This window comes from Pristiophorus japonicus, chromosome 11 (assembly GCF_044704955.1).
Source record: "Pristiophorus japonicus isolate sPriJap1 chromosome 11, sPriJap1.hap1, whole genome shotgun sequence".
NCBI lineage: Eukaryota > Metazoa > Chordata > Chondrichthyes > Pristiophoridae > Pristiophorus > Pristiophorus japonicus.
Window position 1 is genome coordinate 76,778,379 of NC_091987.1, and position 16,143 is coordinate 76,794,521.

At 43.3% G+C, this 16,143-nt stretch overlaps 1 protein-coding gene and 1 pseudogene across 2 annotated transcripts in view; both read right to left on the minus strand.

Annotated features, from left to right (window-relative positions):
• The window catches only part of fstl1b (follistatin-like 1b), a 124,340-nt gene that overhangs the window by 64,952 nt on the left and 43,245 nt on the right, over nt 1-16,143 (minus strand). The window lies entirely within an intron of this gene.
• On the minus strand, nt 15,918-16,086 carry LOC139276643 (U2 spliceosomal RNA; annotated as a pseudogene).

Sequence of the window (16,143 nt, forward strand, 5' to 3'; positions counted from 1 at the left end):
CCACTGTAACATCTGCATGGTATCCACACAACATACTGGAGTTACACCAAGTACCAATAAAACCAGCAAAGGTCCATCACATTCCACACAATGCAGCACTGCTGTTTCTAAGGCTGCAATTACATGTTGCTCAACGGTTTTCGGAATGGAAACAGAAGAATGGTGCCGGAGGAAAGAGCCTCAGGAATTGGAAAAACGGAGTAAATAGATGAAATAGGTAATATTTTCTAGGAGAAAGGCAAGCATTTCTTCCCCGTATTTTTTTCTTTACACACTCCAGTCTCTTGGAGCGTCCATCTGCATAGAGAAGCTGTGTGGCGGAGACCAGTCACAATTCAATGCCAATAATAAATCTGATGCATCATATTTCAATCTGTATTAGACTTCTGGCCATTTAAGACTAAGTAAAGCCAGTTATCTTCGAGATAGGTTTTTATGATCATTTTTGACAACCTAAATCAAAATGTAAAATGAGCCTAAACTTTCATTTGATTTGACATAGTTAGGTTAGCAAAAAAAAATCTAAGTAGTTGAAGGTTAAGTACCTTTCCCAGTATGAATGTAAATCTGAATGCTGGTAATTTCTATTTGATGTTGGCATTTACTCATTGATCTATTGATATTTTGTAATTCAAGAGTGTCAAGCCTGCTGAATAGACAGGGAGAGAGTTGGTTGTTGTACTTCAGGTACAGGTTTGAGACTGTTACATAAAGTGACAGGGAGGTGGCAGTGCTGACTTATACCATCATCTCCACATCACTCTGGCCAAGCAGAGCAGAGCTCGGTCGGTGCATGGGTACTCGAATGAGCAGAGATCCACGAATACAGGCCAAATTTTTAATGTTAGCGAAGAGCCAACAGGTCACTCAGCTAGTTTTAAAAATTCATAGGAGGTCCAAAGATCACAGTAGTTCCAGTTATACTGCTGGCAGTACAAAATCACAACGGCAAGAGATCCCAATCTCACATCACTTGCCAGAATCAGTTCTTCTGGCTTTATTCCTCATGTTATACAACACTTTGCATTGATACTAAAACCATTTCTCATCCACCCCAAAATGTGTAATATAATTGGTCTAAGAGAAAGCCAAGAAGTGCTACAAAGCTGGGGAATTATGGTAAAACTAAGGAAAGTCAAGGATACAGGCCTACACATTTCTTTGGGTAATTTGTCCATTTTTGTGGTAGTTATGCCATGTGATATTCTCCCCCTCCTTCAGTTATATCACCACTCTTAATTACTTCCACAAAATGTGGCAGAATGAAAGAAACAAGTAAGGTTCCAATGAATTCACTCCTGTTACAATGTGTGGTGTTATCTTAATATTCTAAAACATTTACAATTTTCAGGAATAAAAAAATGACAGCATGAGTGAGATAACAGCGGATCTAGTTAGTCTCATTATTTGAAAACCAATGACAAATAGCACCTGACATTTTAAGAAGTCTGTTAGAAACTTTCAGCAAACATTTTGGGAAATGAATGAATGCGGTAAATTATTTTTATTGCCCACGGTATTAAGCTGAAATAAGAAGATCCTTTCAGTGACTATAGTACCTCAACCAGTTCATCTCTCAGAGTCACAACTGACCCAACCCCATTTCCAGGAGTTTCTACTGGAATGGACATCTGGTCAATACATCCCAGCACAAGAGGCAAACGTGGGGACCAAGTTACTCATCGCATTTCCCATCATTTACTTCTTAGCAATAATTGGCACAAGAAACGCAGAGCAATCAATTACATTAGTCAAAGTGACAAATTCAAAGTAAAATTCCTGGATGTTGAGCTGGCCCTGCTGACCACGTAAATAGTTTCTCGATTGAGAGGTCTCTGTGAGGAGTCTCAGGCACATGCCAATAGGAGTATCAACTTATTTGCAAGAAAATCTATGCAGCAGTTAAGCTGCTTACTTCAAACTACTCAATTCTGTCAGACATTATTGTGCTAAATTTAAAGCACCATTCTTGCCCTGTTAGAAAAGGTGATAATCAACACTATTATAGCTAGATTGGAAGTCTATAGCCTTCCCGTGGAGATGGCAGTTGTTCCCCATTCAATGTAGCAGCGCAATGAAAATGCAATGCTGACATCACCATCTCCACTGCAAAGCAAATATGTAACAGGTGTCAAAATGTAATTAAAAGGGAACTCTTGGGAATCTAAATTCAGTACCCAGTGTGGAACTTACTCATACAGGCCTCGAGGATCCTAGGATCAGTAACTGATCTATGCAGAGTTGGCCAATCTAAGGTGGGGCACTTCAATTGAGTTCAGTAAACTCAACCTTAGGAAGCATTTTTGCTCGTGATCATTGTCCAGTGAACACTGCTAGAAAAAGCCATGTGCAGTCATCAGCTGAGGACAGAAAGAGGCTTGGGTGCAATGCCTCCCATGGTTCAAATGCCTGCTAACACTCTCTGCCTAGATTCACACATGAAGAATGACTATTTCAGCAGGAGTCAATGTCTTCAGGAAAAGAAGAAAATTATGGGAAAGAGGAGGGTCACTTTCATAAATATCCAATTTAAAAGCCAGAATTCCTGCTTGTAATTCAATGGGCTGAAATTAATCCATCTTGGATACACTTAATCAGGCCACTGACTTACAGGCCACAATTCATTCTCCAAAACATATGTGTTTCCTTGTCTAAAATTTGTATCACACTGAATGGTACAATACATAATGTGCAACTGTGAATGTTGTGTCATTGGCAGTAATCTCTTCTTACACCTGGCAAATGCAAGCACACAAATGGACGCAACGTTTCCTTATACGCTTTCAAGGATGTCAAGGCATGTTGGTGAACAGTTGGACAAACATGCTCTGAGAACACCCACGTTGTTGCATCTTTGAAATAATTCACAGCACATTGTTTAGCTACTGAATAGCAGTAGTTAAAGAAAACAACCATACCAAAGAAAAACTAAAGGCGTAACTTGAAATGGTAGATGGATAGGAATGAACTATTTTCCACTGACTACTGTGAAAGTGTTAAGTCTCCAGTTAGGTGTTTTAAGCAAACTGTAGATGACATTTCCATTTTAAAATTGAAGAATGTGTTCTTGTGTTGTGGAGAAGTCCAACTTGTAACAATAAACCTGAGAAACCTCATTACTTCTTGGCTAATAGTGCACTGTAATGCCCTAACTCCTCTGCTATATAACTTTGGATAATAAAGAAAATTATATGCCTTTTAAGATGAAAGAAAATATATTAACAAGTAAAAAAACTCAATTTTCTTCAAATATTTTTTCTTTATAGCCTAGACAATACTATTGGCAATGTCGACGGATTTGGAAGAATACAGTATATAATTTGTGCTAGTAAAATAAAAGACACTTTTTAGCTTTGTGTGCTGCAGAGTAATTGAGGGCCCAAACTATCTATTTGGTATTTAACACCGTTAATCTTACTTACCTTCGCACTGCCGCAAAATCTCATTTGTACCAGTTCCTACTGTCAGCCATAGTCTGTGTCTGGGTTAAAGAGGCACAGTCTGTTTGAAACATTGGCAATTATTTTAGATATAGGATAAAAAAAGCATCAAAAACTATATGTCATTTCCCTCAAAGTGACATCATGGACAAGTGATGAGTGACAAATAAAATAAAGTTTTGGAATGCAGCTTTTAGACAGTGCCCTTTTAACGGAGATTATTAAATGGATGTTACATTTTACTTCCCCGGTGTTTATTTGTAATCCACCCACACTCTAATGCAGCTTTTAGTATTCGAGCGGTGTATAAGGTGTTGAGAATGGAATATCAAAATGTTTCAGGAAGTCACAGCCCAGTGGTTTTAAACATATCATTAGAACCAACATCCTTCTGCATAACAAAATAAAATTTAAAAATCAGTTAGGTTGCCTGAAGATTTGACAAACGAATTCAGTATATAAGCAAATCTACACTAAATCCCAAATTGGCGCTTTATTATTCTCGGCTGAATGACCTGTTTCTGTGCTGTAGATTCTGTACTGCTACAGTTAGCGATTACTTTTACATGCTAGCTCCTTTCTTTTACTGCCCACCCCACCGTCTCTACATAACAGCCAAGGTACCAGGGAAGGTCCTGAATCCTCCCGTCAATCAGAATCACTAAGTGCATTTTTTTCCATCAGGTACATCCGATGACGTAACCAGCAGCATCATATCCAATCAATAGAAAATTATATTTCATCCAACCACACCTCGGGGTTAATCAGAAGCTAAATACAATCGTCAAAAGTGACTTTTGGAAACGTTATTAAAAAGTGGATCTTGGCCTAATTTTGTAAAACATTTTGCTATTTTTAGCCCTGCTGCTCATTTATCTTCTTCAGTTTACTATTTCAGAAAAGCCTGTTTTTTGTCCATCCATCTGCTACATAAAGCGTTAAACACTTCTTGCTTTCTGCAGCATGTCCAGGCGCTGATTTCAGCTGCAGGCACACAGAGCCCGAGGCCACACTTTGCTTATTGCTGACACGAATATCTTACCCTGAAAATATCGCAGATTAGCCCTGACCTCACCAACCTGCAGAAATCCAGAAATCCCTTTATGAACAGGAATGAAGGTTAACTGGGGGGGTTGTATTTTACTTTTCCTGTGCTTTACAATTTTACGAGTGCAGCCTTGAAATCATTAACAAAGAACTGTTAACTCTCGGCTAAATTCTATAGTCAACGTAGCTTGTGACAGTGCATTTGCAAAGTCATAAAATAATATATTTCTGACTATCAGATTTGATTAAATTTTAAGGGGGCGAATTTGCCCCTTTTTTTGTGCCCCGTTAGTACCTCCGGGGGGACGTAAGGCAGTTTTCACCTGCCGGGGGTGGGGGGGGGCGATACCACCTCCCAGGAGATTTGGTAGGCGCTGTCCCGGCAATGCTGCTTCCCGTGGTTAGCGCCACAGGCCGCCGTGCAACTGGCGAAGTCATTAGTAGTGCGTGGCGACCCCTCACCGCCCCTTAAAGCCCCGCAGGGAAAATTGTCTCGCGGGTCGCAAAGCTGGCGAACATCCGCCCCTGGAGCGTTGCTTAAAGAGGAGGCCTGTAGCATCCCGAGCCGCTATCTTGGTCGGCCGACCCGACCATGGTGGCCCTAGCGTGGACCGTGCTGCCAGGTTGCTGGCCCGATCCCAGTGTCCCTGGTCATCCAGTGGCAGTCACAAAAGGGCCATACAAAGGACACAGCGGCCCTGCCCATTAAGGGACTCAGCGCCACACTACCGCCCCGGAAGCACCCTCCCAAAGGAAGCGAAGCACCGGAGACAGCGGTCTGCTTCCTTGGAGGGGTGTACGGCCCAATTCCACGTCAGGGGTGGGACTTCTAGGCCGGCGATAAAAGTCCCGGCCCTGGAAGGTTACCGCCCCCAATCGGAGCGAGGAGCAATTTCTTCCCCTAAATTACTATAGTTTAAACTAGTATAGTGATTATGTTACTGGACTCAAAAATCGAAAGAACGTGAGTTCAAATCCCACCATGGCAGTTTGAAATGTGAATTCTGTTTTGAAAAACCTAGAAATAAAAAAAACTGGTATGAGTAAAAGTGACCATGAAACTGTTGGAATATCAAAGAAAAAAAACTGGTTACTAATTTCCTTTAGCGAAGGAAATTGGATGTCCATATTAGCAATACGAGAACACATGGAATTGAAGGAAACCTTGTGGCATGGGTTGGTAATTGGTTGAGAGGTAGGGGGCAGAGCAGGGATAAAGGGAATGTACTGATTGGCAGACATACATGATAAGGTAAATGTTTGGGCATTGTTTAGACTTTATTTCAGAGACTCTATAAAATTCTGATTCTTCAAAACTTGGGCTGAATTTGAATGCCTTGGTATTCAAGGCAAATTATCACCCTCAATTCTGTTTTTGCCTATGCATAGGATTGGAAAACCTGCAACAGCTAAAAGGACCAGCACAGCTAAAATCCTTGTGGCAATGCAACTCAAACTGTTGAAACACACCAATGTCAGTGAGGATCACAGGAGGGCAGAGAGCAGCTAACTAAAAAGCCTTTGTATGGAAATTTGTCAAACACAAAGTTGTGGAGATACAGGGCAAACCCTGGGTATGGAGAAGAAACTATTTAATAAGGTATTCTCAGTCTGTCACTCTTCAGGTTGCTCAAAATTACTAGAAGCAGAAGCCTTTCAATCCTGATGGTGTAGCTCATTGTTAAATGTTGATGCAGGGGATTTGATTTAATTGATATAACAGCTGACGGAGTGAAACTTAAGACAAATAACAGAGATCAACTTGAAGAGTAGAAAACAATGAGCACTTGTTAGAGGGTAGGGGATGGGGCGGAGGGATGTACTGAAAGGGTACCTCAAGCATCAGTGGTATGGCCACTGCTCTTTCTAATTTACATCAATGACTTGACCTCAGAAACCCAATGGAAATTGGTCAAATTTGCAGATGATATCAACCGATGAAGGATGGTGGAGTTGGAGAAAGCAGCTCAGAAACTAAAGAAAGTTGAACAAAATATGCAAGTGGGAAAAACAACGGCAGATGAAATTTAATGCAAACAAATATAAAGTACAGCATACAGAAAGGAAAAATGGGCAATTCCTATTCCATGAACGGTGTTGAAATAGATACGGAAAATGTTGAAAAAGTCTTAGTAATCTCAACACTCATGTCCAACCAATGTATATCACCAATCAACAATGGCAACAAAATGTTGAACTACACAACCAGAACAATAGAATACAAGAGGCGTTTATATTAATTCAACAATTTAACTACCCACGGTTTTCCACTTAAGCACTTCACAGGCCATCCTACTTATGTTTGTGTGTGTGGTTTTTTCATCTTCCAAGAAATTAACAGCATGGAAGGAGGCCATTTCAGCCCACCGTGTCCGCGCCAGCCAACAAAGAGCTATCCAGCTCTTGTTCCGCATACTTGTAGGTTACGGCATTTCGAGTGCATAGCCAAGTACATTTTTTTTTAAAAAGAGTCGAAGTTTTCTGCCTCTACCACCCTTTCAGGCAGTGAGTTCCATACCCCCACCACCCTCTGGGTGAAAGAAATTCTCCTCAAATCCTCTCTAAACCTCCTACAATTACTTTAAATCTATGCCCCCTGGTTGTTGAGCCCTCTGCCAAGAGAAACAGTTCCTTTCTATCCACTATCTAGGCCCCTCATAATTTTATACACCTCAATAAAGCTCTCCCCTCAGCCTCCTCTATTCCAAAAAAAACAAACCCAGCCTATCCAATCTTTCCTCACAGCTAAAATACTCCAGTCCAGGCAACATCCTTGTAAATCTCCTCTGTACCCTCTCTATTACAATCACATCTTTCCTGTAATGTGGTGACCAGAACTGTATGCAATATCCTAGCTGTAGCCTAAACAGCGTTTTATATAGTTTAAGCATAACCTCCCTGCTCTTGTGTTCTATGCCTTGGCTAATAAAGGCAAGTATTCCGTATGCCTTCTTAATCACCTTATCTACCTGGTCTGCTACCTTCACACAGCTCCTTTTTTTGTTCCTCAACACTTCAGTGTCCTACCATTTAATGTACATTCCCTTGCCTTGTTAGCACTCCCCAAATGCATTACCTCACACTTCTCTGGACTGAATTCCATTTGCCACTGTTCTGCCCACCTGACCAGTTCATTGATATCTTCCTGCAGTCTACAGCTTTCTTCTTCATTATCAACCATACAGCAAAGTTTTGTAACATCTGCAAACTTCTTAATCATACACCCTACATTCAAGTCTAAATATATATATACATACACATCACAAAAAGCAAGGGAATTAGTACTGAGCCCTGCGGAACCCTACTGGAAACAGCCTTCCAGTCACAAAAATACCCATCAACCATTTCCCTTTGCTTCCTGCCTCGGAGCCAATTTTGGATCCAACTTGCCACTTTGTCTTGCATTCCATGGGCTTTTATTTTTGTGACCAGTCTGCCATGTGGGACCTTATCAAAAGCCTTGCTAAAATCCATATATACTACATCATACGCACTACCCTCATCGACCCTTCTTGTTACCTTCTCAAAAAATTCAATCAAGTTAGTCAGACATGACCTTCCCGTAACAAATCCATGTTGACTGTCCCCGATTAATCAGTGTCTTTCTAAATGAAAATTTATCCTGTCCCTCAGAATTTTCTCCAATAATTTTCCCACCACCAAGATTAGGCCAATTGGCCTGTAATTACTCGGTCTATCCCTTACTCCCTTCTTATTCCCTTCTTCCATTGTTTTTTTAAATGCTGTTCATCTATAATATCTTGCAGTTCTTATGAAAGGTCCACATTTGAAAGGTTAACATCTGTTCTCTAAACAGATGCAAAGTGGCCTCCTGAGTGTTTCCAGAATTGTCTGTTTTTGTTCCTTGAATATGGTGTGCAGCTCAGCAAAAGACAAGAGACAATGTTGTAAATGGAAAAGATAAATCCAGAAAATTTAAATAGCAAGGGTTGTACAAAGGGCCATAGATTCAAACTAGTAAAAGTCATGTTTCTGATTATATGAGGAAAAACATCCTGATATCAAAGTTCAATTAACATAGAATAGCCTTCCGGCTAGAGTAGTTGAGTCGAAAACCCTGGAATCATTTAAGAACCAACTGGCTGCTGCAATGGGTAAAATTCAGAATTATTCTGATGGATGAATAAGATGGACCAAATGGCTCAGCATGTATGTGCTCCTCCATAATGTCAGGCAGAGGAGCACAGCACAGCAGCATTTGTAGGAGATGGCCAAGGAAGTGGGTGCGAATACAAACATACCATGCAAGGCTAACCGATATAAAGGAAACATGGAAAAAGTTTAATGATCTTACCAGGTCAGGCAAAATAAGAAATCAGCAGCATCTGACAATGCAATGTGCACAGCATGTTAGTCACTGACAGTGCCCATCCTCCACTCTGTTAAAGGGAATGAACCATCAATGCCCAGGAGGAAGCATGGTGCCCTTTTCACCCTCTGCATTTAACTGCAAGTAAACCATTCCTCACAGCCAAAAATTCCACTGAAAGCCTGCCATGGAATGTAACTGAATGATACATTTGTCAGTCATCACATCCATTGTTGACTATTTGCTGATACCTAAATTTTGAAGCCTCTCATGGTATCAATAAGTAATTCTACATTTTTGCAATTTCTTTAAGGAGTAGACAGCCCATAATAAGAAATACCACAAAGATGGGCTCCCCGACCTCAACCTCTGCAAGAAAGAAATCCTTGCAATTCTGAGCAGGGTGATAGTGGGGCCGGAATGGCCCATTTTTTGTGCTTAGTTAGTACATCCGGTAGGCACTAATGGGACCCAATTGCCTCTTCGTCTGGTGACAGGTGGCACCTGGGGCAAAATTGCCCCCGACATTTTAGGGTTGATTTGGAGTTTGCACTGCGCCCTGCGGCCCAGGCCATTGCACACCCGGCGATGACGTCAAAGCCGTGCGCGCCGACTTCTTTGCGCCCCGCAGGGAAAATTGTCCCGCGGGAGAGGCTGGCGCAGGACGCTAACATCCGCCCCGGGGCGCCCCTTAAAAGGAGAGGCCGTGTGCACCCTGGGTCGCCTTTTTTTTTTTTGTCGGCCCTCTTTTCCGTCAGCCCAACAATGGCGGCCCTCCTCTCGACTGGCCGCCATCATGCAGCTCGGCACTCCTCTTTGCGTGCCGGGCCACTGGTTCGGTTGAGATGGTCCCTGGTGGCCACCAAATGGCCATGCAGAATCCGCAGCGGGGCAATTCAAGCCCCTATATTGGGTGTTGGAAGTGGGAGCGTAGAAAGGAAGGTGCTGGTTCCAAGTTCATCACAAGTTTCTGCTTCTCCCCTTCTCACACTGTTGGATCTCACAGTATCTGTTTGCTGGTTACACTGTATTTGGGAGGCTTGGTTGAATTGAAGCAAATCTGCATTTTTCATTCTATTCCGCATTTTATGATCATTGGAAAAAAGAGAATAAAGCCTCGATGACTAGACCAGGGACAAGGAAAAGGAGCCAGGTCTCCTACTCCTGAGCAACTCCCATAGTTGAATAGTTTGTCAACATTCACTGTCGAGGCTGAAAGAAATGCTGCTTAGGTGAGAAACTAGACAGCTATCAGCATCCTTTGAACCATTGAGGCATAATCAGCATCTAGAGGAGAGATGGTTTGAAAAAGGTCATTTGTTGCTATGGTTTCAGTCACAGACCTCAGCTATTAGTTGTCATGATAGGTGCTAGCTAGGATCAATAGGTGGAACATTAACTGAAGCAGATGCCCTAATTGCACTGATTTTGCTGAGCAGGGGATAGGAGGAGGGTGTGATGGCATAAAACACTGAATATGTATTCACCCAATTTTTTTTAATTCACAATTGGGAAGGGAATCTTAAATTTTGTTAGTATGTGTTCTGGAATTTTATGCATTTGAAATAGACCCAGTTTATTTATTCCTAATCACCATTCTGCAACCAGATGTCTAGGCTCCAGCTGCTTCCAGAGTTTTATGAATTTGCTAAGCATGAAGCTATGAGAGAAAATGTAGCTTCCAAGCATTACTCAGCAGTGTGTAATTTACATCAAGCTTCATTCCAATTGTTAATGGTTTCAGAATGGTTTTCCTATCCCCATTTTTGCGGATACACCCATCCCATCTTTACATGCAAGATATTAAGAACGTAAGAAATAGCAGCAAGAGTAGGCCATTTGGCCCCTCAAGCCTGCTCCACCATTTAATAAGATTATGGCTGATCTGATTATAGGGTCAGCTCCACTTCTGTGCCCGCTCCCCATAACCCTTCACTACCTTATCGCTCAAAAATCTGTCCATCTCCACCATTAAATATATTCAATGACCCAGCCTCCACAGCTCTTTGGGGCAGAGAATTCCAAAGATTGACAACCCTCAAGAAATTTCTCCTAATCTCAGTTTTAAATGGGCGACCCCTTATTCTGAAACTATGCCCCCTAGTTCTAGATTCCCCCATGAGTGGAAATATCCTCTCTGCATCCATCTTGTTAAGCCCCCTCATTATCTTATATGTTTCAATAAGATCGCCTTTTGTTCTTTTGAATTCCAGTGAGTACAGGCCCAACCTTTCTTCATAAGTCAGCCCCTTTGCTTTGTTCGATATGTTAAAATTATTGCTTGCAAATTAATAATACTGTAATTCCATTTAAAGTTAGAGAACTGGACTGTTAATTTAAGATTTAAGATGAATACCAATGAATATGATATCAATAATGAAAACCAGATTTAGAAAAAACTAACTGAATAAACTCGAATGTGAAATCCAATTCTGGTGATTACTTTATGTCCCAGCTGACTTTCTATAGCTTGCTCATTCACATTCCCATGTAACACGTCCATACTTTTAGTTCCCACTATCCCAGGCGTCGTTAATTGCAAGTACTGTTATCAGTGGAAAATATTCCTAGCCTGAAGCCTGGCATGGTGATTGTGTTAGGATACTCCATTCCTTTCAGAGACTTGGCTCAAGATATAGATAGGATGAAAGTCTGCCTATTAAACATTATATTATCGGGTATAGCAGGTCAAAACACTACACTTTCACTTTTGTAACCTGGAATAAAATGCCACCTAGTCAAAGGAGGTGAACATTTTATCTGCTAAAGGTCATAAGTAAAATGAGTTTTGTCTGCCTCAAACCAGATCCCAGTGGAGAAGATAAAACTGCTCACAGATTCAGCTCTAATGACACTATCTTACTCAGCGAGACTAAGGACACTGAAGATACAAAATATGCAAGCCACATCACTATAGCACAGTGCTCTGTAATGTGCAATAATCTTAATATATCGAACAAAGCAAATGGAAAATAAAGATGAGAATAAAAAGAAAGACTTACATTTATATAGTGCCTTTCACGACCCCAGAACAGCCCAATGAAATACGTTTGAAGTGTAATTACTATTGTAGTATAGGAAACGTGGCAGCTAATAAACTATTTTAAGTGATGTTCAGGACATCGGAGAGAACACCACTGCTCTTTACAATAGTGTCATGGGATCTTTTACATCCACCTGAGGGGGCAGACAAGGCCTTGGTTTAAAGACAGCATCTTAAGACAGTGCACTTGCTTAATGCACTGGAGTGTTAGCCTAGATATTTGTCCTTTAGTCTCTGGAGTAGAACTTGAACCCACAACCTTCTAACCCAGAGGTGGGAGTGCCATCCACTGAGCCACAGTTGACAGTCCACCATGCCAGTTTACAAGATCATAAGTAGGAGTGAGGTAGGCTATTTGGTAGTTCATCTGGTAAAAACTTTCATTCTTTCTCCAAGAAAGAAAACTTTGTTACATAGAATTTGCAGCATAGCAACAGGCCATTTGGGTCAAGTGGTCCATGTTGGTGTTTGTGCTCCACACGAGCAGAGTCGCTATCGCGCATTTTGCACTACCACCCAAGACAAATTTCTGCCTCAATTTCTTCACATTCATCCCACTGAACCCCTAGTTTAAACACCTTAAAGAGATTCTGAAGTGTCAGCCTAAATTACATGCTTATTCTGGTATTCAACAACTTGCATTTATATACAGGTTAAGCATCCGAAATCTGGAGTTCCGAAATTCGGAATGTTCCTGAATCTGGACACCGGGTCGATCTGTGGTAGGGTGGTACGGAATCCGGAAAATGTTCCAGAATCCGGACATTTTTTTTAATAAACTAATTACCACTGCAAGTTGGGCCGAGGGACGGGGAACCCCCAACCCCCCCGCAAAAAAATTCCAAAATTCCTTGCCTACTAATTCGCTGAAAAAGAATTAATAAATAAAAACTTTAACTTACCTTTCTTGCAGGTTTTTCCTGGCCACCCCGACATGCCACCCCCCACCCCGCCCACCAATGCCACTGCTCCCCCCGACCCCATGCCCCTTCCCAACCCCACCGCCCCCCCACCCCCACCCCCCGACATGCCACCGCCCCCACCCCCTTCAGCCCAGGCATTTCTGGATTCAGCATGTCGGAAAGAAGTTCCGAAATCCGGAAATACCTGAACCTTGGCTTGGGCGTTTCCAGATTCGGTACGTTGGAAAGACGTGCCAAAATCCAGAAATACCCAAAATCCAGAAAGCCCACAGTCCCGAGGTTTCCGGATGCTCCACTTGTAGCACCTTTAACGTCGTAAAACGTCTTCGAGCGCTTCACAAGAACGTTATCAAACAACATTTTTGAGACCGAGCCACACAAGTAGATATTAGTACAGATAAAGTGGTAGGTTTTAAGGAGCGTCTTAAGGAGGAAAGAGAGCTAGAAGGGTTCAAGGAGGGAATTCCAGAGCTTAGAGCATGGACAGCTGAAGGCGCATCCGCCAGTAAAATCAGGGATGCCCAGAAAGCCAGACTCGAAGGAGCTCAGATATCTTGAAAGGTCGTATGACTGGAGAAAATGGACTGGCCGCCATTTTGTATATTGTTCTTTAGTTTGGGAGCGGTGTAGGGGACCGCCCTGCCCGTTTTCCTGCCACGTCTTGCACGCGCCATCCTCTTACCGGCCGGTGGCGATCCCTTTTCCGAAATTGCCCAGCGGGAAATTGCCCCGCCGTTGGTCGGTGCCACTGACCGCTTTTTCTGTCGGTACCCTTTTTGTGACTGGGTGGTGCGGCTGCCTTTAAAAAAGGGGAGGTGGCACTGCCGGCGACGCCATTTTATTTTTTATTCTCGGCCGTCTGCCAGGTTGGGCCGACAATTATGCCCGTTTGTTCGGCCGGGCCACCAGCAGGCAGCCTGGCACCCGCTGGCCCGGCCAAAGCACGCCCCCCCCCCCCCCCACCCCCACCCAGGTGGCCCAGTGTTTGCCACTAAAATGGCTGCAGAGTTCGCAGTTGCCCTCCCCTTTAACTGAAGAGAAGGGATGCTGCGACGCGCCAGCGCATTGACAAACGCGCTGATGACAGAGCGTCAGGCAGTCCGACAGGAAGCAAAGAGTAGGAGTAAATGGGGACTTTTCAGAATGGCAGGCAGTGACTAGTGGGGTACCGCAAGGTTCTGTGCTGGGGCCCCAGCTGTTTACACTGTACATTAATGATTTAGACGAGGGGATTAAATGTAGTATCTCCAAATTTGCGGATGACACTAAGTTGGGTGGCAGTGTGAGCTGCGAGGAGGATGCTGTGAGGCTGCAGAGCGACTCGGATAGGTTAGGTGAGTGGGCAAATGCATGGCAGATGAAGTATAATGTGGATAAACGTGAGGTTATCCACTTTGGTGGTAAAAACAGAAAGACAGACTATTATCTGAATGGTGACAGATTAGGAAAAGGGGAGGTGCAACGAGACCTGGGTGTCATGGTACATCAGTCATTGAAGGTTGGCATGCAGGTACAGCAGGCGGTTAAGAAAGCAAATGGCATGTTGGCCTTCATAGCGAGGGGATTTGAGTACAGGGGCAGGGAGGTGTTGCTACAGTTGTACAGGGCCTTGGTGAGGCCACACCTGGAGTATTGTGTACAGTTTTGGTCTCCTAACCTGAGGAAGGACATTCTTGCTATTGAGGGAGTGCAGCGAAGGTTCACCAGACTGATTCCCGGGATAGCGGGACTGACCTATCAAGAAAGACTGGATCAACTGGGCTTGTATTCACTGGAGTTCAGAAGAATGAGAGGGGACCTCATAGAAACCTTTAAAAATCTGACGGGGTTAGACAGGTTAGATGCAGGAAGAATGTTCCCAATGTTGGGGAAGTCCAGAACCAGGGGACACAGTCTAAGGATAAGGGGTAAGCCATTTAGGACCGAGATGAGGAGGAATTTCTTCACCCAGAGAGTGGTGAACCTGTGGAATTCTCTACCACAGAAAGTTGTTGAGGCCAATTCACTAAATATATTCAAAAAGGAGTTAGATGGAGTCCTTACTACTAGGGGAATCAAGGGGTATGGTGAGAAAGCAGGAATGGGGTACTGAAGTTGCATGTTCAGCCATGAACTCACTGAATGGCGGTGCAGGCTAGAAGGGCCGAATGGCCTACTCCTGCACCTATTTTCTATGTTTCTATGACCCGCATCCACTTGTGCCCCGCTAGTGACAGCTACTCTGACCCGACCGCGCTCCCGCCCCTCTCCCCACACCAACACTGCTCTGACCGGAAACATAAGCCAAAGAGTTGAAAATCTCCAGAATGTCCGCCCCAAGGGGCACCAAAAAAAAAAAACAGCAAGTGCGCCCCGTTTTGGGCAGAGGGCAATTTCAGCCCCTTCGTTCCTAAATTCAACAGTAATTAGACTCGACAGTGTGAAAGGGAATCAGATGGCCCCAGCTGGAAGCAAAAACCTGTTTCTCAGGCAGAAGGCAACTTTACCTTGAAACGTTCAAAATTGCCCAAATTTGAGCATTTGAAACATCGGTTATATGAGGGGGGGGGGGGGGAGTCAAAGAGTCAAACATCTGGCCCGTGGTGTGCTTAAGGCAGTTGTGCGACCTGAAATGGGATACAAACCTTCTGGTCGCAGCTTCTAAAATCCTGGGTGAACTGCGTCTTTTAAACTTCACGCCACAGCGCTCTCCTTCACTGCTGCGTAACATCACCCCCCTGGCACAGGGAGACAGCACACAAGTGAAGCTGGGACGTTAACATTGGGACGAGGGGCGGAGCATCAGAAGGCTAAGATAGGCACTGGGGGTGTTGTGAAGCACTGGGCTTGAGGCAATGAAATAACTTTCTTGAATGCGGTCTATGCCAAGATGTCGAATCAGGCCCATGTAAATAGAGTTGCCACATCTAAATTTGGGTCACTTCAGGTTAAAATTTCAGACAATAATCCTCCCTTCAAGACAGCAGGTAAAGAAACACAACAGATAAAAAGCACAAGTGATTGCTTTATATACACAAATAGAAGATGTGTGCTTCATGACTGGCTGTCACTCAAACAGTTTTTTTTTATTCATTCTTGTCAGATCAACTCCAACGCCAAAGATCACTTTTGATCTTAGCCAAAAGGCCGAGAGGGGAAGCTGCACCGTTCCTGGAAACACTGCAATACCAGGTCGATGCGTGGAGTGGACGGAGCAAGCCCCTGTTCCAAAAATCTATTTAATATTTGGTCCCCAGATAGGGGATATTAAACTGATAAGAACAGATACTACACTTGATCTTAGCCAAAAGGCCGAGAAGCAATCAAACACAGTTACTTCAGTTGGATGCATTGGTCAGTGGAGGAAGCAGCTGGTAGATG